At 47.2% G+C, this 27075-nt stretch overlaps 1 long non-coding RNA gene across 1 annotated transcript; it reads left to right on the top strand.

Moving 5' to 3' along the window:
- Positions 1-8: 8 nt before the first annotated feature.
- On the top strand, positions 9-26515 carry LOC103350058 (uncharacterized). Its single transcript, XR_518121.4, has 3 exons — positions 9-206; positions 10265-10371; positions 26259-26515. It is a non-coding gene; the product is annotated as an uncharacterized lncRNA (long non-coding RNA).
- Positions 26516-27075: the final 560 nt, after the last annotated feature.

The following is a 27075-nucleotide window of genomic DNA, read 5'->3' as shown; positions in this document are numbered from 1 at the left end:
GGAAGTCCGGGTTGGGTTTCGGTTAAAACTGGGGTCGGTTGGGACCGTCGGTCCCGAGAGGTTCTTCTCTTAAAGGGACCGCAGGACGGAAGCCCGGGCGCTCGGCTCCCCGCGGAGATTTCGCTTCTTTGGCCGCGTCCTCCCGTGATTCGGTTTTGCTTTCAGCTGTCAGAGCTGCCAGGAGGAAATAAGCAGTGGAGGGTAACGTAAGTGGCAAAGTATGGGTAGCAGAGATGGACGTTCGCGCTAAGCTCACGCAGCCCCCTGCTGAAGGGAGAGGCACCGAGCCCTCCCGCACCGCGGCGGCCGCGCCACGTGAAGCTGCAGCCGCTCCCCCCTTCGTGCTCCCGGGCTCCCCGCGTGTGCATCATTTCCTTGCAAAGGCAGGCTGATGCCTCTGCAGCCCCGCAGTTCAGCACTCAGCCACTGACTGCCGCAGCGGGTGTGGGCTGCCCACGGAAAACTTTTCAGCCCCGCAGAGCGCTGACCCGAGTGCGGCAGGGGTTCTCAGTCCTCTTCGTTAAGACTTTCTTAGGCACGAATCAGATGGAAGCAGTGACCCCTCTGTGCGCACAGACCAAGCTTTTGCATCGCGTTTCAGAGAGCTCACGCTCTCGGGTTGGCAAGTGGATGGAGTTTGCTTTGCACAGAAAATGGGTTACACTCGGAGCTGCGTTTGCAGCCTTGACTTCTAGCACGTTCTCCAGGCGCATCACCAACGTGCTTTTGAGAAGGAGACGGCAGTGCTGCCAGCTCCTGTGGTACTGGGGGAACCCAGCGGGGATTAGGATATACTGGCAAGAAGGTTTCCTGATGACTTCTAAAACTTCTTAGGTGTTCACTGGGTGTCAGGCACTGCACCAAAGCTCACAGCTGCTCATAGCAGCTCTCTGAAGTGGGCACAGTAGGCTAGCTTAAAAATTTGCAGGTGACAGGGGATAAATGGGAAGTTTTAGTAAAAGAAGAAAATATATCGTAGCTACACAAAGGAGATTATTGTTTTAAAGATTAATTTTTTTTGGATTTTATTTATTTGTTTGAGAGGTAGAGTTACAGACAGTGAGAGAGAGACAGAGAGAAGGGTCTTCTTTTTGTTGGTTCACTCCCCAAATGGCCGCCACAGCTGGAGCTGTGCTGATCCAAAGCCAGGAACCAGGTGTGTCTTCTGGGTCTCCCATGTGCGTGTGGGGGCCCACACACTTGGGCCATCTTCCACTGCTTTCCCAGGCCATACCAGAGAGCTGGATTGGAAGAGGAGCAGCCGGGACTAGAACCGGCGCCCATATGGGATGCTGGCACTGCAGGTGGAGGATTAACCTACTGTGCCACATTGCCAGTCCCTAAAGATTTATTTTATTTATTTGAAAGACAGAGTCACAGAGAGAGGTAGAGGCAGAGAGAGAGGTCTTTCATTCGCTGCTTCACTCCCCAGATGGCTGGAGCTGCGCCAATGCGAAGTCAGGAGCCAGGAGCTTCTTCCAGATCTCCCAGGTGGGTGCAGGGGCCCAAAGACTTGGACCATCTTCTACTGCTATCCCAGGCCAGAGCAGAGAGCTGGATTGGAAGAGGAGCAGCTGGGACTAGAACCGGCGCCCATATAGGATGCTGGCGCTTCAGGCCAGGGTATTAACCTGCTATGCTACAGAGATTATCTTGCTAGCTCACCTTCACAGGTGAGCCTGAGTGGGGCGAAGGCTAGAGATAGGAAAGACAGGCACTGACTTATTTCTCCCAGGCATTGGTGCTAAGAGACACAAAACTGAATCTCAGGTCAGGTCCTTGCCCTGTGAAATAACAATAAAAATGGTCTGAAACACATCATCATAATAGCAGATGCTTCCAGAGAGCGTGAGGCAAGCTCTGTGTCATAGAGGTCTCTCCTTTGGGCTGGGTTGTTGTAAGGGCTTTACACACATTACCTACCTGTCTATCTCATAGCAGCTCTATTAGGTAGGAGCTGTGACTGGTCCCCTTTCACAGCCAGAGACTGAGGCAATTGGAAAGTTAGTAATTAGCCCAAGGTTACACAAATAGTAGGGGATGGAGCCAGGATCTGAATTTAGGCTGTCAGGATTCAGAATTTTTTCTTAGGGACTTTTGCCTCATGGTACCTCTGAAAATCAGATGGGTCACCACCAGCTCTACTACAAAAATTCAGCCAGGGTTCTTGCTCTTGCCACGTCGGCTCAGACTGGCCTGCTCTAACCAAGAAATATGGCCTTGAGGCTAAGGTTGTGGCATAGCAGGTAAAGCTGCCACCTTCGATGCCTGCATCCCACATGGGCGCTGGTTTGAGACCTGGCTGCTCCACTTCCAATCCAGTTCTCTGCTAATGCACTTGGAAAAGCAATGGAAGATGGTCCAAGTGCTTGTCACCCAATGGGAGACGCAGAGCAAGCTCCTGGCTCCTGGCTGTGGCCTGGCACAGCCCTGGCTGTTGCAGCCATCTGGAGATTGAACCAGTAGATGGAAGATCTCTCTGTCACTCCCTCTCTCTGTAACTCTATTAAATAAATAAATAAATCTTTTTTTAAAAATACATTATAAAAAGAATACAAAGGCAAGCTATAAATCGGGGGAAGATATTTTCAAGACATGTAACTGACAAAGGACTATTTTCTGGGGTTTATGAAAGTCTCTTACAGGGGCAGGCATTTGGTGCAGTAGTTAGTCTCTGCCAGAGATGCCTGCATTCCACATTGGAGCCCTGGCCTCCACTTCTGATCCAGCTGATGCCCACCTTGGGAGGCAGCAGGCAATGGCTCAAGTACTTGGATTCCTGCCACCCATGCAGGAGACCTGGACTGAGTTCCAGGCTCCTGGCTTCAGCCTGGCTCAGCCCTGGCTGTTGTAGGCATTTGGGGAGCAAACCAGCTGATGAAAGATCTCTCTCTGGTCTGTCTCTGTCTCTCTGCTCTTCAAATGGATGAATAAATAAATAATTAATTTAAAATAGACCTCTTACAAAGGAAAAGATAAACAACGAAATTTTTAAAATTTGTGATTCATTTTATTTTTCCCCCCATAAGAAGTTAAGGAATACAAACTTCATACATTTTGTAATTACAACTTTACAAACATGGTGATTCTTCCCACCGTACCTGCCCTCCCACCCACTCTCCCATCTTCTTCCTCCTCCCTCTCCTATTCCCATTCTTATTTTTTTTTTTACTAAGCTCTATTTTCAATTAACTTTATACACATGATTAACTCTATGTTAAGAGTTCAACAAATAATATGAAAAAAAAAAAAAAAAACCTTCCTCAATAGTCCAGACAAGGGCTATTCAAAGTCATTGCTTCTCACAGAGTCAATTTCATTTCTATAGATTTCCTTTTAGATGCTTTATTAGTTATTACAAGTCTGGGAGAACAAATGGTATTTGTCCTTTTGGGACTGGCTTATTTTACTAAGTATGATGTTTTTCAGTTTCATCCATTTTGTTGCAAACGACCAGATTTCACTTTTGTTTTTTTTTTCCCCACTGTGTAGCATTCCATGATGTACATATCCCATAATTTCTTTACCCAGTCTTCAGTTGATGGGCATTTGGATTGATTCCATATCTTAGCCATTGTGAATTGAGCTGCAATAAACATGAGGGTATAGCTAACTCTTTCATGTGCTGATTTCAGGCACAGCAGCTTTACCTGCTATACCACAGCAAAGGCCCCAAGTACATATTTTTTTTAAAAGATATATTTATTTATTTGAAAGTCAGAGTTACACACAGAGAGAAAGAGAGGCAGAGAGCGAGGTCTATTCCATCCACTGGTTCACTCCCCAATTGGTCGTAATGGCTGGAGCTGTGCCAATCCAAAGCCAGGAGCCAGGAGCTTCTTGTGGGTCTCCCACGCGGGTAAATTCCTGGGAGTGGGATGGATGGGTCATATGGTAGGTCTATATTCAGATTTCTGAGGTGTCTCCTTACTGATTTCCACAGTGGCTGTACCAGTTCACATTCCCACCAACAGTGTATTAGGGTACCAAAAAACACCACATCCTCGCCAGCATTTGTTTGTTGATTTCTGTATGAAAGCCATTCTAACGGGGGGGGGGGGTGGGGGGGGTGGGGGGGTGGGGGGGGGTGTGAGGTGAAACCTCACTGTGGTTTTGATTTGCATTTCTCTGATGGCTAGTAATCCTGAGCATTTTTTTCATGTGTCTATTGGCCATTTGGATTTCTTCTTTTGAAAAATGCCTGGCCGTCACAGTGGCTCACTAGGCTAATCCTCCGCCTTGTGGTGCCGGCACACCGGGTTCTAGTCCCGGTCAGGGTGCCAGATTCTGTCCCAGTTGCCCCTCTTCCAGGCCAGCTCTCTGCTGTGGCCCGGAAGGCAGTGGAGGATGGCCCAAGTGCTTGGGCCCTGCACCCCATGGGAGACCAGGAGAAGCACCTGGCTCCTGCCTTCGGATCAGCGCGGTGCGCCGGCCACAGCGCACCAGCCACGGCGGCCATTGGAGGGTGAACCAACGGCAAAAGGAAGACCTTTCTCTCTGTCTCTCTCTTTCACTGTCCACTCTGCCTGTCAAAAAAAAAAAAAAAAAAAAAAGCCTGGTCGCAGCGCGCCGGCGGCTGTATTGGCCATTTGGGAGGTGAACCAACGGAAAGGAAGACCTTTCTGTCTGTCTCTCTCTCACTGTCTAACTCTGCCTGGTTAAGTCCTTTGCCCATTTCTTAACTGGGTTGTTGTTTCGTTGTTGGGTTTCTTGATCTCTTTATATATTTTAGTTATGAATCCTTTATCAGTTGCATAGTTTACAAATAATTTCTCCCATTCTCTCTGTTGCCTCTTCACTTTGCTGAGTGCTTCTTTTGCGGTACAAAGGCTTCTTAATTTGAGGTAATCCCATGTGTCAATTTTTGGCTTTGGTTGCCTGTGCCTCTGGGGTCTTTTCCAAGAACTCTTTGCCTATGCCAACATCTTGCAGGGTTTCCCCTGCTTCAGCAAAACTGGAAACAATCCAGACGTGCATCAGCAGGAATCTGCATTGCAGCATAGTGGGTGAACTGCCATCTACATCACTGGGGTCCCGTGTGGGTGCCAGGTCTGCTCCACTTCCCATCCAGCTCCCTCCTAAGGGCCCGGGAAAGCGGAAGATGGTGGAATGCTTGAGCCCCTGCGTCCATGTGGGAAACCCAGAAGAAGCTTCTGGCTTCAGCTTGGCCCAGCTCCAGCTGTTGTGATCGTTTGGGGAATGAACCAGTGGATGGGGGATCTCTCTGTCTCTCTCTCTTTCTGTTTCTGCCTCTATCTTTCCCTCTCTCTCTGTAACGCTGCTTTTCAAATAAGTAAAATTTTTTAAAAGATTTATTTATTTTACTTGAAAGTCAGAGAGGAGAGACAGAGAGAGTTTTCCATCCACTGGTTCACTCCCCAGATGGCCACGATGGTCAGAGCTGTGCTGATCCAAAGCCAGGAGCCAGGAGCCTCTTCCAGGTCTCCCACGTGGGGGCAGGGGCCCAAGGACTTGGGCCATCTTCTACTGCTTTCCCATGCCATGGCAGAGAGCTGGATTGGAAGTAGAGCAGCCGGGTCTTGAACTGCAGGCAGCAGCTTTACCCGCTATACCACAGTGAAGGCCCCAAGTAAATATTTTTTTTAAAGATATATTTATTTATTTGAAAGTCAGAGTTATACACAGAGAGAAAGAGAGGCAGAGAGAGAGGTCTTCCATCCGCTGGTTCACTCCCCAATTGGTCGTAATGGATGGAGCTGTGCCAATCCAAAGCCAGGAGCCAGGAGCTTCTTGTGGGTCTCCCACATGGGTGCATCGGCTTAAGGACTTGGGCCATCTTCCACTGCTTTCCCAGGCCATGGGAGAGAGCAGATCAGGAAGTGAAGTAGCTGGGACTTGAACCAGCGCCCGTTTGGGATTCCGGCACTGCAGGCGGTGGCTTTACTCACTACGCCACAGTGCTATCCCCCTAAGTAAATATTTTTTAAAAAATGTGCATCAACAGTAGCATGGTAGGTTGTGGTAGATTTCATTTGACAGACTGTCAGAGAGTGAGAATGCATGAGCCACAGCAGCACACATTCACATGGATGTTTGCAGAACCTGAAAGAACTAAAACAGAAAAAAAGTAGTGCAATGCAATTTATGAATATTTAGTGTCAAGCAAAACTGAACAATTTATGGATTGCAGATAAATACACAGAAGATTAAAATATTAAGTCACGAGCAACAACAATTATTACCATAAAAGTAGGGGCAGAAAGGAGTGGGCATTTGTACAGTGGTTAAGGTATTGCTTGGAACATGAACATCCCGTCAGCCTGCCTGGGGTCCTGTCCAGGCTCTGCTTCCGAGTCCAGTTTCCTGTTACTGCATACCTTAGGAGTCAGCTCAAGTGCTCGGGGTCCCTGGCACCCACATGAGAGACCTGGATGGACTTCCAGACTACTGGCTTCAGCTTGGCCCAACCCTGGCTTTTGCGGAGCAAAAATGTATGAGACCTCTGTCTATCACTCGCTCTGTCTTACCTCTCTCTGCCTTTCAAATAAATTTTATCTTTTTATATTTATTTTTATTTATTTGAAAGAGTTACACACACACACAGAGACACAGAGAGAGAGAGAGAGAGAGAGAGGTCTTTCATCCACTGGTTCACATCCACTGGCCACAATGGCTGGAGCTGAGCTGATCCGAAGCCAGGAGCCAGTAGCTTCTTCCAGGTCTCCCACATGGGTGCAGGGGCCCAGGGACTTGGGACATCCTCCACTGCTTTTCCAGGCCATAGCAGAGAGCTGGATTGGAAGAGGAGCTTCCAGGACTTGAACCAGCACTCATATGGGATGGGGGCACTGCAGGCCAGGGCTTTAACCCACTATGCTGCAGCCCTGGCCCCCAAATAAATTTTAAAAAATAAAAAGGAAAAACAAAAATAATTAAGGATAGCAGTTATCTGTGGTGGGCAAGAGGTTTGGGAACAGTTATTCAGTAGCCAATCATAATATTTCCTGAAGCAGCTGTGCAAAAATATGGACAGCCAGTCATCTCCATATATTTATCATTTCCTTCTTATTATAAATAAGCTTCCTTTTGTTATTTTATCATACACTTTTAGCTAATGCCAAGTTTCCCTGTATAGTTGGGTCTGTTTTGGGGCTCTTTTTTTTATACATATATATAAAATGTATCTGATGGGCAGAGGGACAGAGAGAGAGAGCGAGATCTGCCATCTGCAGGTTCACTTCCCAGATACAGCAATGGCTCTGGCCCAGGTCCAGATTTTCCATGTGGGTGGTGGGAACCCGGTTATTTGAGTCATCACTGCTTCCTGCCAGGATCTGCATTAGCAGGAAGCTGGAATTGGGAGCAGAGCTGGGGACGAAACCCAGGTTCTCTGAAACAGAACGTGGTGCTTTAACTGCCGTTTTAACCACTGGGTCAAACGTCCGTCCCACTGTTCTCTTCTGTTGATTCTACTTCCTGTACCTCTGCCTGTAACACACTGTGGTAATGCATGTCATATAAGCGGGCATTTCAAAACGTTTATAGGAAATGGAATGAAAGGATGAGCTTGTTTTGTTACCAAAAACTTTGAAATCCATGCATAGTGTTTTCATGGTATGCATTTTCCATGGATTTTTTTGAAGATTCCTCATAGAATGTTTTGATAACTGATGCTGAATTTTTTCTATGATTAGTTTTGTTAATTGAAAAGAGTACTTCAGGGGCTAGTGCTGTGGTGTTGCAGGCTAAGCCTCTGCCTGTAGTGCCGGCATTCCATATGCTGGCACCAGTTCCAGTCCCAGCTGATCCACTTCTGATCCAGCTCTCTGCTGTGGCCTGGGAAAGCAGTGGAAGATGGCCCAAGTGGTTGGGCCACTGCATCCGCATGGGAGACCTGGAAGAAACTCCTGGCTCCTGGCTTTGGATCAGTGCAGCTCTGGCTGTTGCAGCCATTTGGGGAGTGAATCAGTGGATGGAAAACCTTTGTCTCTCCCTTTCTCCTTCTGTAATTCTACCTCTCAAATAAAATCTTTTTTTAAAAAAAGAATCATATAAAAAAAGAGTACTTCTCTATATGGAAGCTTGTATTTTTATTTATTTATTTATTTATTTTTTTATCTGTTTTAAGCTTTGTTTATTTTTATTTGAAAGTCAGAGTTACACAGAGAGGAGAGGCAGAGAGAGAGAGAGTGAGACAGAGAGAGAGAGAGGTCTTCCATTCGATGGTTCACTCCCCACTTGACTGCAACAGCTGGGGCTGCGCCGATCCAAAGCCAGGAGCCAGGAGCTTCTTCCAGGTCTCCCACATGGGTGCAGGGGCCCAAGGACTTGGGCCATCTTCTGCTGCTTTCCCAGGCCATAGCAGAGAGCTAGATTGGAAGTGGAGCATCTGGGTCTTGAACCGGTGCCCACATGGGATGCTGGTGCTTCAGGCCAGGGTGTTTACCTGCTGTGCCACAGTGCCGACCCCAGAAGATTGTATTTTTAAAAAGATTTATTTATTTGTTTGAATGGCAGAGAGAGAGAGAGCAAGAGTGAGAGTGAGAGTGAAAGAGAGAGAGAGAGAGAGAGAGAGAGAGAGAGAGAAACTAGTGCTTCCATCTGCTGATTCACTCTCCAAATGGCAATAACAGCGAGAGCTGGGCCAGGCCAAAGGCAGGAGCCAAGAGTTCCATCCAGGTCTCCCACGTGGATGGCAGGGGCCCAAGCACTTGCACCATCCTCTGCTGCCTTTTTAGGCACATTAGGAGGGAGCTGGATACGAAGTGGAGCAGCCAGGGCTTCAGTTGCACTTTGACATGGGATGCCAGCATTGCAAGCAGCAGCACAACTCTCCACAGTGCCGGCCCCAGAAGATTGTATATTCTTTTATTTTTTTTTTTATTTTTTTTTTTGACAGGCAGAGTGGACAGTGAGAGAGAGAGACAGAGAGAAAGGTCTTCCTTTTGCCGTTGGTTCACCCTCCAATGGCCGCCGCGGCCTGCGCGCTGCGGCCGGCGCACCGCACCGATCCAATGGCAGGAGCCAGGAGCCAGGTGCTTTTCCTGGTCTCCCATGGGGCGCAGGGCCCAAGCACCTGGGCCATCCTCCACTGCACTCCCTGGCCACAGCAGAGAGCTGGAGATTGTATATTCTAAAGGTGACCAGAATAAGACTCCTGGTTCCACATGCTATTCCAAAATCTTACCACTTCCCCACGGAGAGGTGGATTCTGGTTCCCCTCACCTTGCTGACAAGGCTTTTGTGACTCTCTGAAGGGGTGCTGTGTGCCTTCCTGGTCTAGGTTATGGTGGGTGCTACAGCTTCTTCTTCACGCTCTCTGGGGCACTCACTTTTGGAACCCAGAATTTATTTTTTAAAATGGGGCTGGGGGCCGGCGCCGCGGCTCACTAGGCTAATCCTCCGCCTAGCGGCGCCTGCACACCGGGTTCTAGTCCTGGTCGGGGCACCGGATTCTGTCCCGGTTGCCCCTCTTCCAGGCCAGCTCTCTGCTGTGGCCAGGGAGTGCAGTGGAGGATGGCCCAGGTGCTTGGGCCCTGCACCCCATGGGAGACCAGGAAAAGCACCTGGCTCCTGGCTCCTGCCACCGGATCAGCGCGGTGCGCCGGCCGCAGCGCGCCGGCCGTGGCGGCCATTGGAGGGTGAACCAACGGCAAAGGAAGACCTTTCTCTCTGTCTCTCTCTCTCACTGTCCACTCTGCCTGTCAAAAAAAAAATAATAAATAAATGAATAAAAAAAATAAAATGGGGCTGGGGGGCCAGTGTTTAGCAATTAAGACACCAGTTAAGACCTGGATATTCTGCATCAGAGTACCTGGCTTCAGTTCCCACTCTGGCTTATTCCAGCCTTCCACCCATGCAGACCATGAGAGGCAGTGGTGATGGCTCAAGTCACTGGTTCCTACCACCGTTGTGGGAGACCTGGATTGAGTTCTCGGCTCCCAGTTTCAGTCCTGGCCAAACCTTGAACATTGCAGTCATTTGGGAAGTAAACCAGCAGATGGGGCTCTGTCTGTTTCTCTCTCTCTCTCTCTCTCTCTCTCTCTCTCCCCCACCCCTCCCCTGCTTCTCAAATAAATAAACCATTTAAAAGGCATGATTAAAAAAAAGGGGGGATTATACCATTTGATTATACATGTGACTTGACAAATTACTCTTTTTTTTTTTTTTTTTAAAAAAACTTAAAAAATGTATTTGAAAGGTAGACTTACACAGAGAGAGGGAGAGCCTGGAGCTTCACCTGGGTCTCCCTCATAGGTGTCCGGGGCCCAAGAGCCTGAACCATCATCTGCTGTCTTCTCAGGCACATTAGCAGGAAGCTGGATCAGAAGCAGAGCAGGTGGGACTTGAAGCAGCACTCCAACATGGAATGTCAGTGTTGCAAACTGCGCAGAACCCTCTGTGCCACAGGTGGGCCAGACACATTCCTTTTTTTTTTTTTTTTTTTTTCCACTTACCAATTTGATGTCCATATTCCTCAAGGCCTGGGGGTGTTGAAATGTCTTTCAGGCATGAACATCAGCAATCTGGGAAGGGACTCCCAACAGCATGCCACGGATGGCCAGGCACAAATATTTAGAAAGTTCCCACCTGCTGGTTCACTCCCCAAAGGCCCACAATGGCCGGGACTGGGCAAGGTCCAAACTGAGAACCAGAAACTCAACTCCATGTGGATGTCAGGAACCCAGTTTCCAGATGACAGCATGTGATAGGGGTGGTCCTGATGAGAGAACCAGCGACAGGGTGAACATCTCCCAGTACTCTCTCGTGGCATTTGTCCTGAAGGGCTGAGGTTACAGCTTTTCTGGGGATGTCCCTGAACACACCAAACTCTGGGGTCTTCCATGTGACCTCATAGGCCACACGTGGAGCTGGCCATGGTGCTGTCACAAAACTCTGATAGCCTAGGCTTTTCCCAGGGCATATCAGCCTGACTGTTCTGGCTCATCTCTCTGGTGCTGGGCCCGGGGCTCAGATCTTTGTGAGTGCAGCAGAGAGAGGTGTCAGAGTAAGTGTGGCAGAAGTGCCGCAGATCGCTGCTGTCTGGCTTGTCTGTGACAGAAAGGCCTCTCTTGTTTTCACAGTGTCTCTTTCAGTGAGGTAGGGTTGGATGGAGTGAGATGAAGCCAAGATCAGGATAAAAGTGAATGGGGTTTTATTTTTATGTTAAAGATTTATTTATTTATTTGAAAGGCAGAGTGAAAGAGAGAGAGAGAGAGAGAGAGAGAGAGAAAGGTCTTCCATCCTCTTGGTTCACTTCCCAAACAGCTGCAGAAGCCGGGAACCCAGAACTCCATGTGGGCCTCCCACGTGGCAGGGGCCCAGGTACTTGGGCCATCTTCTGCAGCTTTCCCAGGCAGACTGGCAGGGAGCTGCATCAGCAGTGGAGCAGCCGGATTTGAACTAGCGCTCTGATATGGAATGCCAGCATTGCAAGTGGTGACTTAATCCATGACACCACAACTCTGGCCCCTATTTTTATTTTTTAAAAAGATCTCTTGGGGCCAACACTGTGGTGTAGTGGGTAAGGCCATCACCTGCAGTGTTGGCATCCCACATGGGTGCCAGTTTGAGTCCTGGCTGCTCCACTTCCAATCCAGTTCTCTGCTATGGCCTGGGAAGGCAGTGGAAGATGCCCAAGTCCTTGGGCCCCTGCACCCACATGGGAGACCCGGAAGGAGCTCTTGGCTCCTGGCTTCGGATTGGCACAGCTCTGGCTGTTGCAGCCATCTGGGGACTGAGCCAGCGGATGGAAGACCTCTCTCTCTCTCTCTCTCTCTCTCTGTCTCTCTCTCTCTCTCTCTCTCTGCCTCTGCCTCTCTGTAACTCTGCCTTTCAAATAAATAAAATAAATCTTTAAAATATCTATTTATTTATTTGAAAGGCAGAGAGGCAGAGAGAGCCATCTTCCATCTGCTGATTCACTCCCAAAATGCCTACAATAGCCAGAGCTAGGACAGGTCTAAGCCAGGATCTGGGAACTCCGTCCAGGTCTCCAATGTGGGTGGCAAGAATCCAGGTTCTTGGACCATCATCTGCTGCTCTCAGGTGCATTAGCAGGAAACTGGATAGGAAATGCAGAGTAGCTGGGACTCGAACCAGGCACTCTGATAGGATTTGCAGGCATCCCAAGAGGCAGCTCAACCTGCTGCACCACAGTATCCGTCCCAGATTTTATTTCTAAGGTTTTTATTATGGAAAAATTCTTTTTTTAAAAATAAGTTCTATTGTTTATATTTCAGGCAAGGATGATATTACAGGATATATATATATATATAGTAAAAAAAATGGACTGTAGCGAAGCAAATCAACATCTCTGTTGACTTATAATCATTAGCTATCTTTTTGGTTTTGTGACAAGAACGATGAAACTCTATGAGAAGAGGGCAGGCACTTGGCCAGTGGTGAAGATGCCTGCGTCCCACGTCGGAGTGCCTGGGTTTGATTCCTGGCTCCAGGTTCGTGCCAGTGCAGACCCTGGGAGGCCGTGATGAAGGCCCCCAGTAACTGGGTCCCCATTGCCCACCTGGCAGACTTGGTCTGAGTTCCTGGCTCCTGGCTTCAGGCCTGGCCCAGTCCAACATGTTGCAAGCACTTGAGGGATGAACTAGAAGATGAGTTCTTCTCTTTCTCCATTTGCCTCACAAATAAATAAAATTTAATAAATAAAATATGTTAAAAACTATGAAAACATTTCAAACAAACAAAAGGATAAGGAAAATATAATTAGCTCCTGTAAGTGAGTACACACATCCATCTCCTGCTTTAACAATTTCAACATCTGGTCATCTTGTTGTACTCATATCTTCCCTGTGCTCCAGCGTACTCTAAATTACAGTGTGGAGACCTTTATTGTACCATTTCACTTAATACTTCAATATTTACAGTAAGTATGGCATTGTGACTAAACAATAAGGAATTTCTTTTAATATTACCCCAATGCCATTATCACATCTAAAAGACTGAAAATAGGGGAGGGAGTTTAGCCTGGCAGTTGTGATGTCAGTTAAGACCCCCACATCCCAGAGTGGGATACCTGGGTTTGATACAGAGCTCCTGCTCCTACTCCAGCGCTGGCTAATCCAGAGCCTGGCAGGCAGTGGTGATGGCTCAGGTAGTTGGGTTCCTGTTCCTGCCTCCCACATGAACTGGGTTTCTGGCTCCCAGCTTTGACCCTGCCCAGTCCCCGCCACTTAGGGAAGTGAACCAGCAGGTGGTTTTCTCTCTCTTTCTTTCTGTGTGTTTACCTGTTTGCTTCTCAAATAAATTTTAAAAAATAAAAATAATTTCTTATTATTATCAAGCATCCAGACAGTGTTCAAATTTCTCTGGTTTTCCTAAAAGAATTTTCATTGATAGGTAGAAATAAAGATCAAACAAAAATGATACATTGCATTTCACTAACATGTTTCTTTTCTTTCTTTTTTCTTTTCTTTTTTTTTTCTTCTCACTGTCTCTGACAAGTCCTTTATTCAAAATAAGCTGTCCCGGAGGATTTGACCCTCACGGAATACACAGGTTAAGAGTCTCTGCAGCGGACCTCTCTTCCGTGGCAGCTTCTCTGCTGCGTCTCTGTTGGCGCAGCCGCTCACGGCTTCCTCTGCACCTTGCCACCAACAGCCTTCCTTCCTTTCCGCACTGGCACCAGCTTCTTGCCTGCAACCCCCTTCTGGCCTCACGTGGATGCTGGTGCTGCTGCCGCCTGGCCTGGTGAAGAATGGTGATGTGGTGCACGGTCTTGACATCAGGGTGTAGCTTCAGCATGATGCTGAGGTTCTCTTTTCTTTTCTTTTCTTTTCTTTTCTTTTCTTTACAAATAGAGTTAGTGAGAGAGAGAGAGAGAGAAAGGTCTTCCTCCTGTTGGTTAACCCTCCACATGGCCACTATGGTCGGCGCACTGCGCCGATCCGAAGCCAGGAGCCAGGTGCTTCTCCTAGTCTCCCATGGGGTGCAGGGCCCAAGCACTTGGGCCATCCTCCACTGCCTTCCCAGGCCACAGCAGAGAGCTGGCCTGGAAGAGGGGCAACCGGGACAGAATCCGGCACCCTGACACCCTGACCAGGACTAGAAGCCGGTGTGCCGGCGCTGCAAGGTGGAGGATTAGCCTAATGAGCTGCGGCGCTGGCCTACGTAGACATTTTTGATGTCCTCCCAGGTCTTTTTTTTTTTTTTTAAACAGGCAGAGTGGACAGTGAGAGAGAGAGAGAGAGAGAAAGTTCTTCTTTTTTGCCATTGGTTCACCCTCCAATGGCTGCCGCGGCCGGCGTGCTACAGCCGGCGCATTGCGCTGATCTGAAGCCAGGAGTCAGGAGCCAGGTACTTCTCCTGGTCTCCCATGCGGGTGCAGGGCCCAAGGACTTGGGCCATCCTCCACTGCACTCCTGGGCCACAGCAGAGCAGAGAGCTGGCCTGGAAGAGGGGCAACCGGGACAGAATCCAGCTCCCTGACCGGGACTAGAACCCGGTGTGCCGGCACCGCAGGCAGAAGATTAACCTAGTGGGCCGCGGCGCCGGCCTGACCTCCCAGGTCTTAAGTTTCTTTAGAAGCTAAACAGTCTCGTTGGTCTTCTGGTAGCGTTTAACCTCATCTTTGCCCACCAGGAAGTTCAGGCACTTCCTCAATACGAGGCCCTGTGGATGTGACCAGTGCTGGCAAGGCTGGCAAAGCCAGGGCAGAGCGTACGGAGGGATGCTTGGGGCCCTGTTCACTCTACTGGGCCAATGACGCCAGGTTTCGGTTAGTGCAAGCAGGAGGCCTCCTTGGCACACATTCCCAGAAACCCCCTGGCCAGACTGGTGAATCCCATCACCTTGAACTCAGAGAACTGGCACCACGGCTCAGCCAGTGCCCCAGGACTCAGCACCGGGCGATGACCTGCTAATTTGTGGGCAGCACAGGGCTTGCCTGTTGTTTTGTGCAAATTGGTGTGAACAAAGTTCACAGTATCTGGTCCAGTGGGAGCCCCGAGCATGGCAGGCAAAGTGACCTTTTTGCAGATGACTCCCCCTCTCTGTGAGTACCGGTGGTGAGTAGAGACGCCATACTTCTCAGCCTGCCGGCTCCCACAGGAAGTAACGTGGATGAGTTTTGGGAAGTCTTTCTCATCCATAGCCTCTCTCTGTCTCTTTCAATCTATTTGTTGAGGAAACAGGTCACTTGCCTTTTAGCGCGTTCACCACATACTGTGTTTTTATTATTGCACCTTTATAGTGCTCTTACACTCATTTTTCTGCCCCCACTTTCATGTATTTCCTGTATATGGACTGTGAGATCCAGAGACTTGAGCAGAGTCATTCTGAGTCTTTGACAGGAATACCTCCTAGAGGATGCTTTGGACTTCCTGTTGTGTCTCAGGACACACACAGTGTCTGGGTGACTTGTGGTGGAAGGCTGATCAGAGGGCTCAGGTTGTGCCCGTCTAGCTGCTAGAAGGCTTCAGGTCAGGCTTTTTTTTTTTTTTCTTTTAATATTTATTTATTTGAGAGAGAGGGAGAGGTAGAGAGAAAGACAGAAGATCTTCCCTGGCCAGCGCTGTGGTGTAGCAGGTTAAGCTGCCATCCCACATGGGCGTCAGTTTGAGTCCTGGCTGCTCCACTCTGATCCAATTCCCTGCTAATATGCCCGAGAAACCAGCAGAGAATGGCCCAAGTACTTGGGCCCCTGAATTTACTTGGGAGACCTGGAACAAGCCCCCAGCTCCTGGCTTCCATCTGGCCCAGCCCTGACTGTTACAGCTATTTGGGGAGAAAACCAGTGGATGGAAGACTTCTCTCTCTGCCTCTGCCTCTCCCTCTCTGTAACTCTACCTTTCAAATAAACAAGTCTTTTAAAAAAATCATCTTCCATCTGCTGGTTCACTTTTTAAAGATTTATTTGAAAGAGTTACAGCAAGAGGTTTAGAGCCAGAGAGGCCTTCCATTTTGCTGGTTCACTCCCCAAATGACAGCAACAGCCAGAGCTGAGCTGATCCAAATCTAGGAGCCAGGAACTTCTTCCGGGTCTTCCGCGCCAGTGCAGGTGCCCAAGGACTTGGGCCATCTTGTCTGCAAGTGAAGCATTCGGGACTCAAACCAGCACCTATATGGGATGCCGGCACGGTAGGCTGGGGCTTTAACCTGCTGCGCCACAGTGCCAGCCCCTATTAAGTTTTGGATTGTAATATATTTGAGGCATTTCAACCCCTTTCGGTTATCACTTTTTTGATATTCATATTATTCCATCTTTGGCCAGCAGATTTCTTTTTTTCTTTTTCTTTTTTTTTTTTTTTTTTGACAGACAGAGTGGACAGTGAGAGAGAGAGAGAGAGACAGAGAGAAAGGTCTTCCTTTTGCTGTTGGTTCACCCTCCAATGGCCACCGCAGCCAGCGTGCTGCAGCCGGCGCACCGCGCTGATCCGATGGCAGGAGCCAGGTGTTTATCCTGGTCTTCCATGGGGTGCAGGGCCCAAGCACTTGGGCCATCCTCCACTGCACTCCCTGGCCACAGCAGAGAGCTGGCCTGGAAGAGGGGCAACCGGGACAGAATCCAGTGCCCCGACCAGGACTAGAACCCGGTGTGCCGGCGCTGCTAGGCGGAGGATTAGCCTATTGAGCCTCGGCGCCGGCCCTGCAGATTTTTTTTTAAGTTGATGCTACATAGAACCAGGGGCCATCTGGTGCCTGATTTCAGCCTGGCCCAGACCCTGCTGTTGTACACATTTAGGAAGTTAACCGTGGATGGGAGACCCCTCTGCCCATCTGCATCTAAGCAGATGCTCTTTTTAAGTTTTTTTTTTTTTTTTTTTTTTTTTTTTTTTTTTTTTTTTACAGGCAGAGTGGACAGTGAGAGAGAGAGACAGAGAGAAAAGTCTTCCTTTTGTCGTTGGTTCACCCTCCAATGGCTGCCACGGCCGGTGCACCGCGCTGATCCAATGGCAGGAGCCAGGAGCCAGGTGCTTTTCCTGGTCTCCCATGGGGTTCAGGGCCCAAGCACCTGGGCCATCCTCCACTGCACTCCCGGGCCACAGCAGAGAGCTGGCCTGGAAGAGGGGCAACCGGGACAGAATCCGGCGCCCCGACTGGGACTAGAACCCGGTGTGCCGGCGCCGCTAGGCGGAGGATTAGCCTAGTGAGCTGCGGCGCCGGCCTCTTTTTAAGTTTTAAGTTGACTCCTGCACTACTTTTTATTTTAAGATAGTTGTGAGAAATAATGCAGAGAGATCTCATGTACCTTTTACCTAGTGGCACGTTGTGTGTAATCATAGTACAATATAACAACCAGGAAATTGGCATTGTTACAACCACCAAACTTCCTTGGATTTCCCCAGTTTTATACCTCTTCAATTGTTTGCATATAAGTTTAGGTCTTTGTAGATTTTTTTTTAAAATAAGGATTTATTTATTTACTTGAAAGGCAGACACAGAGAGAGATCTTTCATCTACTGGTTCACTCCCCTAAATGGCGAAACAGCTAGGGCGGGGCTAGGCCAAAGCTAGGAGCCTGGAAATCCATCTGTGTCTCCCATGTGGGTGGCAGGGGCCCAAGCATTTGGGCCATCTTCTGCTGTTTTCCCAGGCACATTAGTGGGGAGTGGGGTTGGAATTGGAGTAGCTGGGATTTGAACTGGTGCCCCTATGATTTGCCAGCATTGCAGGCAGCAACTTAAGCTGCTGCATTTGGCCACAGTGCCAGCTCCTGTGTATGTTTTTAAAAAGCATTTATTTATTTGAAAAGTAGAAAGAGACCATCCATCCACTGGTTCATTCTCCAAATGCCTGCAACAGCTGAAGCCAGGAGCCTGGAACTCCATCCAGGTCTCCCACGTGGGTGGCAGAACCCAGCTACTTGGGTCATGAAACCTGTCTTCCCAAGAGCATTAGCAGGGAGTTGGATCAGAAGTGGAACAGCTGGGACTCAAATCTGCACTCTGATATGGGATGCCAGGATCGCAAGCAGTGGCTTACCCAGCTGTACCACAACACTGGCCCCTGGTTCTCTGTAGTTTTCTCACATTGTATGTTTGAGGAACCACCCAGGTGAAGACACAGAGCAATTTCTTCATTACAAGGATTCCTCATGCTACCCTGTGTAGCCGCATTGGCCTCCTCCACCTCTCTCCAGTTCCTAATCCTGGCAACAGTTAATCTCTTCTCCAATTCTATGAATTTGTCATTTCAGGAATGTTCTATGGGGTGGATGTTTGGCCCAGAGGTTAAGACGCCGCTTGAGATGCCTGCATCCTGTGTCAGAGTGCCTTGGTTTGAGTCCCAGCTCTGCTCCTGACCCAGTTTTGCTAATGTGTGCCATGGCCAAGGACTTTGGGTCCTTGCTACCCAAGTGAGAGACCTGGTTTGAGTTCTGGGTGCCTGATTTCAGCCTAGCCCCAGCCCTCTGTTGTGCACGTTGAGGAAGTGAACCAGTAGATGGGAGACCTCTCTGCCCATTTGCTCTCTGTCTCTTCCCCTCTCTCTGTTACTCTACATTTTACATAAATTTAAAAAATGCAAAAAGTTATATAAATCAAATCTTTCTGTATGGGACACTTTGAGACTGATTTTTTTTTAGATTTTTATTTATTTGGAAGGAAGAGTAATAGAGAAAGAGAGAGACACAGAGAGAGAAAGATTTTTTTTAGAAAATTTGTTAAATAAATATAAATTTTGAAAGTACAACTTTTGAATTATAGCAGTTTTTTTCCGCCATAACCACCCTCCCACCCTCAAACCAGCCCATTTCCTACTCCCTCTCCCATCCTATTCTTCATTAAGATTCATTTTTAATTATCTTTATATACAGAAGATCAACTTAGTATATACTAAGTAAAGATTTCAACAGATTACACCTACACAGACATACAAAGCATAAAGTATTGTTTGAATACTAGTTTTATCATTAATTCTCATAGTACAACAAATTAAGGACAGAGATCATACATGGGGAATAACTGCACAGTGACTTCTGTTGTTGATTTAACAATTGACACTCTTATTTATGACATCAGTAATCACCCGAAGCTCTTTTCATGAGCTGCCAAGGCTATAGAAGCCTCTTGAGTTCACAAACTCTGACCTTATTTAGACAAGGCCATAATCAAAGTGGAAGTTCTTTCCTCCCTTCAGAGAAAGGTACCTCCTTCTTTGATGGCCTGTTCTTTCCACTGGGATCTCATTCACAGAGATCTTTTATTTAGGTCATTTTTTTTGCCACAGTGTATTGGCTTTCCATGCCTGAGAAACTCTCATGGGCTTTTTAGCCAGATCCGAATGCTTTAAGGGCTGACTCTGAGGCCAGAGTGCTGTTAGGGCATTTGCCATTCTATGAGTCTGCTGTGTATCCTGCTTCCCATGTTGGGTCGTTATTATTAGTGGACACCGGTCTTTTTTATGTGATCCCTTTGACACTTAATCCTATCTTTATGATCAATCATGAACTTAAACTGATCACTTAAACTAGTAAGATGGCATTGGTACCTGCTGACTTAATGAGATTTGGAGTCACATGGCACGTTTTGAGCTCTACCATTAGGGGTAAGTCCGAGTGAGTGTTGCCGAACTGTACATCGCCTCTCTCTCTTATTCCCACTCTTATTTTTAACAGAGACCAATTTTCAGTTAACTTTAAACACCTAAAAATAATTGTGTGTTAATTAAAGAGTTCAACCAATGGTATTAAGTAGAAAAAGAAATACTAAAAAGAATAAAATAGTAAGCTGTTCCTTGACAGAACAAGGGCTGACCAAGTCATTGTTTCTCATGGCATCAGGCATCAGTTTCACTTCTACAGGTTTCCTTTTAGGTGTTCATTTAGTTGTCCCCAATCAGGGAGAACATATGATATTTGTCCCTTTGGGACTGGCTTATTTCACTCAGCATGATATTTTCCAGATTCCTTCATTTTGTTGCAAATGACTGGATTTCATTTTTTTAACCACTGTGTAGTATTCTATAGAGTACGTATCCCATAATTTATTAAAAAAATTTTTTTTTGACAGGCAGAGTGGACAGTGAGAGAGAGAGAGACAGAGAGAAAGGTCTTCCTTTACTGTTGGTTCACCCCCCAATGGCCGTTGTGGCCAGTGCACCGTGCTGATCTGAAGCCAGGATCCAGGTGCTTCTCCTGGTCTCCCATGAGGTGCACTCCTGGGCCACAGCAGAGAGCTGGACTGAAAGAGGAGCAACCGGGACAGAACCAGCGCCCCGACTGGGACTAGAACTCGGGGTGCCAGTGCCACTGGTGGAGGATTAGCTTACTAAACTGCAGCGCCAGGCAGTATTCCATAATTTCTTTATCCAGTCTTCTGTTGATGGGCATTTAGGTTGATTCCATGTCTTAGCTATTGTGAATTGAGATGCAATAAACACTGAGGTACAGATAGCTCTTTTATTTGCCAATTTAATTTCCCTTGGGTAAATTCCGAGGAGTGGGATGGCTGGGTCGTGTGGTAGGGCTACATTCAGGTTTCTGAGGATTCTTCAAACTGTCTTCCATAGTGGCTTTACCAGTTTGCATTCCCACCAGCAGTGGATTAGTGTGCCTTTTTCCCCACATCCTCGCCAGCATCTGTTGTTAGTTGATTTCTGTATGTAAGCCATTCTCACCAGGGTGAGGTGAAACCTCATTGTGGTTTTGATTTGCATTTCCCTGATGGCTAGTGATCCTGAGCATTTTTTCATGTGTTTGTTGGCCGTTTGGATTTCCTCTTTTGAAAAATGTCTATTTAGGTCCTTGGCCCAGAGAGATATTTTCTACTCACTGGCTAGCTTCCTGCGACATCCAGGGCTGGGCCAGACCCAAGCCAAGAGCCAGGAACTCTGAGTCTCCACGTGAGTGGCAGAGTACTTGGGCCATCATCTCTGCCTGCCAGGGTCTGCGTTAGCAGGAAGTTGGATCAGAAGTGGAGCCAGGACTCATGCCTAGGCACTCTTGATACGGGTTGTGGACATCCCAAACAGCAACTTAGCTGCTGCCCCACAACGCCTTCCCTAGACGGACTCTTTCCACATAGCACAGTTCCCTTGAGATCTGTCCCAGTTGTGTGTATCTATCATGTTCCTTTTCCTTGCTGAGTGGTGTTCCACGGTGTGGATGTACCACAGTTTGTTTAACTATCTGCTCACTGAAGGGCATTTGGGTGGTCTCCAGTTTGGGGTTATTACCAGTTAAGCTGCTGTGAATAGGCGTGCACAGGCTTTGGTGCAAACCTATATTTTCAGTTCTCAGGGACAAATGGCAGGAGAGTGAAGTAACACCTTGACAGTAGGGACTCCATTTTGGAGCACCTGAGACTCCATCTTGAGAAAGCACCCTTCCTACCCCACCCCACCCGCTGTGAGACTCTGGTCTGAAACTATGGTCTATGAGCTAAAACACCTGGACAATAGCCATCCACTACATCACACCTGGCAACCTGCATCACACTTTGCAGAGCATAGTAACCCCCTAGCACGATTGCTCAAGCTTGGAAGTGGATAGGCTGCTCCTGGGTTCATGATGAAAATGTAATTTGTCTATGTCCCACATGTGATTTAACCAATACCTGGATTAATGTCAAGATTATAAGTGGAATTGTTGAGATTGTAACTGGTATTGTCAAGATTATAATTGATAAGTTTCGCCAGCTTGACCCCAGTAACCATGTATTCCCCCTGATCCTAGCAACCCTGTATTCCCCTCCCGATTTTGTGGGTTTTTCCTTTATAAGCCCTGTTGCTTTGGGCTTCGGGGCCAGAGTTCTTTAGGGCAGGAGCCCACTCTCCACTGACAATAAAGGACCATCAGATTTCATCCATGTGTGGTGCTTCTTTGTTTACACTCACTCAGTACAACATTTTGGAGGCCCCAGCGAGATGTGGAGACCACCTCCAGGAAGACCTCGCTCCGATCCTTCCAGGTTGGTGCTCTGGCCATAGGGGAGGCGCCCCTGATGATATTCCAGGGCCCCGGGTTCCGATTCATCCACCTGGGAGGCTCGGCTCGACCTCTTCACTGACCAATTGGCCTTAGGTCCTCTGGTAAGGCGACTCCTGTTTTCTGGTGGCACCTCCTGGGTATTGGAGGTCTGACGAGATGCCAATACAGTCTCTGTTCTGTTTGAGTGCGATGGCGTTAGGACGGGAGACTCTGGTCTGGTTAAAGAAAGGCTTTTCCTGGATGCCTGTTCCTGATTTGTGGCCACTTTCTGATGTACTGTCTGCATCCATAATCCTGGGAGGTAAACTCTTTTCCCTGTACTGCCCGTTTGTCTCCTTTATTCCCTTGTCTGTGGGGTCTCTCTCTCCCTTCCCTGAGCATGGGCTCTGCTCAGTCTAAGGGGACACCTTTCAGTGTATGTTCAAAAATTTCTCTCTTTTAAATCTAGAAAGATTGCTTCCTTAAAAATTGCCTTGTACCTTGCCAAAGTTTTGTGGCTTGGTTTTACAGATCTGGATGAAATAACAATGGGTGATCAGCCCTGACATGGATTTTTTCAGTCTCTGGTTCATGTCATTGATTTCTTTTTTTTTTTTTTTTTTTTTTTTTTTTGACAGGCAGAGTGGACAGTGAGAGAGAGAGACAGAGAGAAAGGTCTTCCTTTGCCGTTGGTTCACCCTCCAATAGCCGCTGCGGTTGGCGCGCTGCGGCCAGCGCACCGCGCTGATCCGATGGCAGGAGCCAGGAGCCAGGTGCTTTTCCTGGTCTCCCATGGGGTGCAGGGCCCAAGCACCTGGGCCATCCTCCACTGCACTCCCTGGCCACAGCAGAGGGCTGGCCTGGAAGAGGGGCAACCGGGACAGAATCCGGAGCCCCTACCGGGACTAGAACCCGGTGTGCCAGCGCCGCTAGGCGGAGGATTAGCCTAGTGAGCCGCGGCGCCGGCCTCATGTCATTGATTTCTAGCTGGAGTTTTATAAAAAGAGTAAAAGTCCATGTAAATGTAATTTTGACCTTAATTCAGATAAAGGTATGATACAATATCAACATGTTAAGTCACCGAGGTGTAACTGCCAAAAATAAATTGGGTAAAGGTAAATGAGATAAATGTGTCTAACAAAAATGTTTTCATTAGAGCCCATATATAAAGAATAATTCAAGACTGCTTAAAAATAACGAAGGTTAAAATTTGAATCTTATTTTAAAAATGTTTCTTTAATTTACAGATTTTTAAAGGATTATTTCGATATAAATCAAGAAATCAGCAGATAAAAAAGGGTCACAAATATAAAACTGTTCTCAGCAAGGAAGGTTAAGAAAGAAAGAGGTTTAAAAAACAGATTTAAGTTGCAGAAAGAGGTTAAAAAAACAAATTTAAGGGCCGTCGCTGCGGCTCATTAGGCTAATCCTCCTTTTGCAGCGCTGGCACAGCAGGTTCTAGTCCCAGTCGGGGCGCCGGATTCTGTCCCGGTTGCCCCTCTTCCAGGCCAGCCCTCTGCTGTGGCCAGGGAGTGCAGTGGAGGATGGCCCAAGTGCTTGGGCCCTGCACCCCATGGGAGACCAGGAGAAGCACCTGGCTCCTGCCATCGGATCAGTGCGGTGCGCTGGCTGCAGTGCGCTGGCCGCGGTGGCCATTGGAGGGTGAACCAAAGGCAAAGGAAGACCTTTCTCTCTGTCTCTCTCTCTCACTGTCCACTCTGCCTGTCAAAAAATTTAAAAAAAAAAATTAAGTTGTAAAATGTGAAAAAGTCACAGAAGGTAATGAAAAATTTTCTGGATACAATTAAAATCTGATCCTCTGTTAAAACAATGAGGATTTTGTAATACATATATGTTAGTAAACACATAATACATATATGTTAGTAAATATTTTAAAATAGTCTTTAAAATCTGTTAAAAAACTGCAACATCTCCTTTTAAGAGTTTTTATTTAACTGGGGACTCTGTCAGTTTTCTCACCAGACCCAGTGAGCTCTCTTCTCTTCCTAGTTCTGACTCTGTTACAATTGTTCCAAGTTACGGGATGATTCCACGTGCTAACTTATATATAAGATTTTATTTCCCATTTTAGTGGCAAAGAAACATCAATTTTGTATCCTATTGTTATCCTTTGTCTCTTCTTTTTTTTTTATGTGAAAAAAAATTTTTTTTTCACAGGCAGAGTGGACAGTGAGAGAGAGAGACAGAGAGAAAGGTCTTCCTTTTGCCGTTGGTTCACCCTCCAATGGCCGCCGCTGCCGGAGCACCGCGCTGATTCGATGGCAGGAGCCAGGTGCTTCTCCTGGTCTCCCATGGGGTGCAGGGCCCAAGCACTTGGGCCATCCTCCACTGCACTCCCGGGCCACAGCAGAGAGCTGGCCTGGAAGAGGGGCAACCGGGACAGAATCCGGCGCCCTGACCGAGACTAGAACCCGGTGTGCCGGCGCCGCAGGCAGAGGATTAGCCTAGTGAGCTGCGTTGCTGGCTTCTTTGTTTCTTCTTAAATTCTGATAGTTTAAAAACAGCCGTGTTTTTATTAAAAGAATGGTGGTTTGGTTAAGTATATACTCATTCTAAAGCATTTAAATGATCGTTTTGTAACACCAAGAAAATCTGGTCTGTATCAGCGCTACTCATACAAATGTCCAAGAGTTACAAAAGTCTAATAATTTTGTTGTGTTATTAGTCACAGTGGTTGTCTTAATGAAATAGGCCCAGAGGACTGAAAAGGGATACATGTTTAATAAAATCTTATAGGTACTTTCTAAAATACTGTGTGGAATAAACAAGTGCCTCTTCCTGTTGGTTAATAAGTTTTATAATTTTAACCATGGTCCTTTAAAGCCTTTTGTCATTCACAGTTTTGTATTTTCCTCTGAACACTAAAAATCAGATATACTGCGCATAAAAATTAAAACATTGTTGGTACTGTGTTTAAATGTGTGCTCTTTTAGGCTTCAAAGGACTTTTTTTTCCTACCTTTATTGTATTCAGTACTTTGGTATGGCTCTACAAATAGATAAAGCCAAAGTTTAACAGGTTCCCACTAAAAAAGTATGGTTAATTCAGGTTACTAAAAACAGAGAGCAATTCTAATTAATTGGTAATTAAAAAAGCAGTTAAAGATCTTAAAAAGCTGTTACTAAGACTGCTTTATTGTTCTATCCTGTAATGTATATTATGTGTTATATATTTACATATTGTATGTACATAAAATATATTAATAGCTCTGTCTTAATTGACTTACAGATATAAGATTGCTCATAAATTTAAACTACTAAGTTAACCCAAAATGCATTTTTGGTTCATGTGACCTAAATAAACTTCTTCTTCTTCTTCTTCTTCTTCTTTTTTTTTTTTTTTTTTTTTTTTTGACAGGCAGAGTTGATAGTGAGAGAGAGAGACAGAGAGAAAGGTCTTCCTTTTGCCGTTGGTTCACCCTCCAATGGCCGCCATGGCTGGCGCGCTGCGGCCGGCGCACCGCGCTGATCCAAAGCCAGGAGCCAGATGATTCTCCTGGTCTCCCATGCAGGTGCAGGGCCCAAGCACTTGGGCCATCCTCCACTGCACTCCCTGGCCACAGCAGAGAGCTGGCCTGGAAGAGGAGCAACCGGGACAGAATCTGGCGCCCTGACCAGGACTAGAATCCGGTGTGCCGGCGCTGCTAGGTGGAGGATTAGCCTAGTGAGCCGCAGCACCAGCCCTAAATAAACTTCTATATCAGGTGTTTTAAACTTGGTGGTACAGAGAAACCAGAAATGATTTTTTCAAGTCATTGACATGTTTATGCATGGGTTTGCTAGTCAAACAAGTTACACTTGTACTAGATATTCAAAATATATTTCCAACTATAGGTACTCTTCTAATTTATAAAAGACTTTAGACTTTTTGGTAAATATTTTCATAAGTTGTTATTTGACCGTTAAAATTGCTTGCTAAGTTTTCATTTAATATTAAATTATTGACAGTAAGTAATCTAAAAAGCCTGAATTCTCTTCAAGATGAGAAACTGATTTTATTCTAAACTTTCCATCAGGTTATGTTAGGTAGGAAGTTAGATATGAGCTTATGTGTGTGTGACAGGCCTAAAGAGAAGTCTATGTCCAGCATATGCATCTGCATCTCAAAGTCATCTGGATAATGTTTCAGGGGCAGCCCAGTATTTGCATCCTGCCCTGCCCCCTTCTAACCTGCCAGGTGGGGGTCCCCACCCCTTTTGCCTGACAAATCTTCCACAATCTCCCAGATGCAGCCCAGTATCTGCATTTCAAACACCCTGCTCCGATCCTGATTCGCCATGGGGTCTTGCTCACCCTTCCTGTAACTCAGGACGGCGGTGCCAGCTAGCCTTCCTCCTGTCTGATACCTTCAAGGGAAAGCTCAGATAGGAAATTCTTAATATTTACATCCATAAAATCCTTTGTTTCAGGAGGAGATGTGTGAAGACAAAGACCCATCTCCTTAAACATCCCGGCCTCAATGGACTGCGCGCTCAGCCCTCTGCCTCTCTGCTGAGCCACCCGCCTGCCTGGCCAGGTGTAATCTCTCCACTCAACCATGTAACCTCGCTCCTTCCCCCCGCCGAGCGACTGGGCACTCTCTCCCAGGTCCTGTCTGGAGAGGTGCCCATCTGTTCTTCCGGATGTCCCTACCCTAATAAACTTTGCTACCTTTTATTTTCCACTACGCTCTGTGTCACGCCTGAATTCTTTCTTGCGTGAAGACAAGAACCCTGCCATTCACCGGTAACAGTTACACAGTTTGATCTTCAGACCTTATAAAAGTAGTGGCTAACATTTTTCTGTCATCATGCCTGGCCACGTATAACAGCTAGATTTATTTTGCCATGGATACAGTAAACAGGCAAAACCTCCCTTTTCAATCCAAACTAACGGAGAGATACAAAGTCTTACTAATTGGTTCAAAATGGGTTAGGTAAAGTGGTCTTCATGTTTGATCTTATACATGCCTGTGACAGCACATTTCTAGCCCAGGCCACCAAAGATTAGGGATGGGATCGAGCACCCCTTGGCTAACATCCTAAAGGCCTCTGTGGTCTACTTTAACAAGGACCAGAAAAAGAGGAGTGAGCTAGACAACAGGAGCAATGTAAGGACAGGTGCCAGGCCAATTAATTACAGCTGTACACAGCGATCTGCCCTCAAGGAGACCCAACAGACCAGTCCACCCTAAATGGCATTGGCTTTCAGTGTAAAAAGCCAGGGCTTCAGACATACAGCAGTCAC

This window comes from Oryctolagus cuniculus, chromosome 7 (genome assembly GCF_964237555.1).
Source record: "Oryctolagus cuniculus chromosome 7, mOryCun1.1, whole genome shotgun sequence".
NCBI lineage: Eukaryota > Metazoa > Chordata > Mammalia > Lagomorpha > Leporidae > Oryctolagus > Oryctolagus cuniculus.
Note: the sequence above shows the minus strand (reverse complement) of the source record. Positions and strands in the feature narration are given on the sequence as shown.